Source organism: Mus pahari, chromosome 13 (genome assembly GCF_900095145.1).
Source record: "Mus pahari chromosome 13, PAHARI_EIJ_v1.1, whole genome shotgun sequence".
NCBI classification, from domain to species: Eukaryota; Metazoa; Chordata; class Mammalia; order Rodentia; family Muridae; genus Mus; species Mus pahari.
This window is the reverse complement of record NC_034602.1, coordinates 65,206,512-65,210,166: the sequence shown is the minus strand read 5'-3', so window position 1 is coordinate 65,210,166 and position 3,655 is coordinate 65,206,512. Positions and strand designations below refer to the sequence as shown.

The following is a 3,655-nucleotide window of genomic DNA, read 5'->3' as shown; positions in this document are numbered from 1 at the left end:
CTAACATGTGTCTCTGTGTGTGTTTCTTGTGCTTATTTTTTTTTTTTTTTTTTTTTTTTTTTTTTTTTTTTGCTTTCTAAAGGGACAAAGGAGGAGCAGACTTGAGTGGGTGGGGATGTGGGAGGCTCCGGGAGAAGATGGAGGAGGGAAGGGATCTGTGATCAGAACCTGTTGTATGACTTTTCCAGTTTAAGACAAACAAACAAACAAACAAACAAACTGCAATTAGCAGTTCCATGAATGTGTAAAACATTTTGTGGTGTTTCCTGTTCTTCCAATTGTGTCTTCTAATGAGACTTGTGTGAAACCTGGGAGTAGGGCCTCCTTTGGCCATGAAATACCATGATCAAACTAGAGTGATGGGGAAAGAAGGAAGGAAGAAGGAAGGGAGAGAGAGGGAAGGAAGAAGGAAGGGAGGGAAGGAAGGGAGAGGGAGGGAGGGAAGGAAGAAAGAGGGGAGGGAGGGAAGGAAGAGGAAGGGAGGGAGGGAGGGAAGGAAGGAGGAAGGGAGAGGGAGGGAAGGAAGAAAGAAGGGAGGAAGGAAAGGAAGAAGGAAGGAAGGGAGGGACAGAGAAAGGAAGGAAGGAAGGAAGAAAGGAAGGAAGGAAGGAAGGAAGGAAGGAAGGAAGGAAGGAAGGAAGGGTGAATGGAAGGAATGGAGGGAGGAAGGGAGGAAGGAAGAGAAGAAGGGAGGAAAGACTGAAGGGAGGGAGAGAAGAAGAGAAGGAGGGAGGCAGGAAGAGAGGGAGGGCTAGAGGAAAAGAGGAAGGAAGAAAGGAAGGAAGGAAGAGAGTTGGGGAGGGAAGACTAAAGTAAGTTAGCTTTAAAAGGACTGAAAAAATGTGTTTTTGATAAAATCTGAGTGGAAATAGGCAGATATATATGCGTTCTTCTAAAACTCAAAATTATATTTTAAGTACAAAAATTAAAGTAGACAAAAAATTGCCCACAGGCTGAGCCATCTGCATGATAAGCCACGCCCACATGTGGCAAGCCACACCCACATGTGGCAAGCCACACCCCACACGTGGCAAGCCACACCCACATATGGTAGATTTAAGCTTTTTCTCAGCCAGGCTGAAATAGCACAGCACAGGCTCACTCCGTGCTGTGTGGTTTTGTGTTTTGTGAGATTTTATTAACCCTTTAAACCCTTAAGAAAACCTATGAGAAAATAACAACTCTGCTTCCTTCCTCGTACCTGCGGAAACTGATACCAGCGAGGTCACAGAGCTGCCCAAGGTCACTAACATGTTTGCTTTGCTTTTTTTTTGAGACAGGGTTTCTCTGTGTAGCTAGACTGTCCTGGAACTCACTCTGTAGACCAGGCTGATCTTGAACTCACTGAGACCCACCTGCCTTCCAAGCGCTGGGATTAAAGGTGTCTGCCACCACTGCCCGGAAATTATCATGTTCTTAAAGTCTTTCTCTAACTGCCTGTCTGTATCATGTCGAACATTGGACGTCCTGGTTTTTTCCGGCTTGTGGAGAGCCCTGAGCCTGACCCCACGGTCCCATCCTTGTTGGCCCATGGCATCTCCTTCATCATTTCCCCTGTACCCTTACCTCTTTCTCTCGGCATTTCTCCTTGTGTTCGAATGTGCTCCTCTCTTGATTTACTCTCCTGGTTTGCCAGGGCAGCCCTCGGAGAAGAGTATGCACAGGAACATTCTTTGAGAACTTGAATTCCAAAAATTCTCTCAGGTGCTCAACATGGAATCCTACCTTGACAACGTTTTGTTTGCTTGGTAATTGTCTTAGTCAGGGTTTCTAGTCCTGCACAAAACATCATGACCACGAAGCAAGTTGGGGAGGGAAGGGTTTATTCAGCTTAGACTTCCACATTGCTGTTCATCACCAAAGGAAGTCAGGACAGGAACTCACACAGGGCAGGAGCCTTAAGGCAGGAGCAGATGCAGTGACCATGGAGGGGTGCTGCTTGCTTGCTTGCTTCCCTTGGCTTGCTCAGCCTGCTTTTTCATAGTCTTATTTATCTCTGATTCAGATAGGTTGAATGTCTTAAAAATAGAGGACCACTCAAATCCGTGGGTAGATTTGACGGTGTGTGATTAACCGAGAGATTACTCTCAGGAGAAATGGGGTGAAGACCTGGGCAAAGAGCCCAAGTGGTGTCCTTTAGAACCTGCACTATCAGTGGGAGTAGGGTCTGCAGCCAGAGTTGTACCTCAGATATGGCTCCCTTTGAAGAGAAGAAGCAGCTGACCTTTTGAATATGCGATGGAGAGATGAGAAAGAGGGAGCACACAGTGGAGAGATGGGAGGGGACTCGAAGCCGTCCTCCCCTGTGGAGACACAGCAGCAATGAAGAACAGAGGAGCCTGCATGACCACCCCAGGCCATGGAGGGATTCCGGCCTGGCTGCTGCCAAGGGCCATGTCTGGGTCTGTGCTGGTCTGTGCCCTATGTTGCCACCAAGCCTAGTGTGTAAGTGGGGAAGGATGTCCAATCAGGAAAGGGGAGCAGGAAAGATGGCCAATCAGGAAAGGAGATGGGGATGAAAAGAGAAGACTTCAGTCTGGATTATTGATGGTGCTCTGTGAGGACTGTTTCTATACTTGCTTGCATTTTTGTCTTAATGTCTTCTATGGAACTGGATCCTTATGGTGTTTTAGGAGTTGTTTCTTGTTTTTTATTTTTTTTTTTTTTTTTTTTTTTTTTTTGTTTTTTTTTTTTTTTTTTTTTTTAAGAACTCTTTACTTTTTGATCTTGATGTTGATGGCTTTAAGTCTTTTCCATTTTGGTTGGATTTGGGGGCATTTTTGTTTGGATTTTTGTGCATTATGTCACACAGATTTCTTCACTGGAACACATTTTCTTCAGTTTCCTCTTCATCAAAACCACCACCACCACCATTACCACCACCACCACCACCACCACCACCACCACCACCACCATTACCACCACCACCACAACCACCACCATCATCATCAACACGTTTTACATTTTTTTTCCTGTACAACCTTGTTACCATCTTCTGGAACAGATCGCTTCTCAGACATGCCTAAGAGTTTTATATCCTCCTCGTTTTTACCTTCTGATTCTGCATCTTCCTCTATCTACAGCTACTAGGTGCTGTCCACCAACGTGCACAGGCCCTGAACCACACTTCAACCTTAAGACCACAGGTGGTGTGATCTCAAAGGCCCCAAGGGAAATGGCTGGTTGTACAGACATCTTCAGCATTGCCAGTGTGACTTTAGTTTGACGGCCTTCAGAGTCCATTGCTTCTGTCTCTGTGATGTGTAATCTTTTGCCCCTGCCCCTAAACTGATCATTCATAATGCTAACTGGTGCTCATCTGAATTATTATTCACCTTAAAGCCACAGTCTTTGTCTGCCTTTTGTTCACAACCAGAAAGATAGTTCTGAGGCCTAAGATGGCTCATGTCCTGTCCCCTGAGCTTTCCTCGAGGAGGTATGCACTTCAGTGTGAGAGAAGCTGGACTGAGAGACCTGTCTACTGCTCCTCAGAACAGACTCAGGATGGAGTCATGCCAGGTATGGCCCAGGCTAACCTTGAACTCGTGGTCTTCCTGCCTCCACCTCCTTCAGGAAATCCCTACTGGCACCAACTTCTTGGCATCTCTTAATCCCCAAGTTGACAGTGAAAACTTGGGCTGTCATATAAGAATGT

At 46.0% G+C, this 3,655-nt stretch overlaps 1 pseudogene; it reads right to left on the bottom strand.

Annotated features, from left to right (window-relative positions):
- Positions 1-2,541: 2,541 nt before the first annotated feature.
- On the bottom strand, positions 2,542-3,407 carry LOC110330316 (annotated as a pseudogene).
- Between the last annotated feature and the right edge of the window lie 248 nt (positions 3,408-3,655).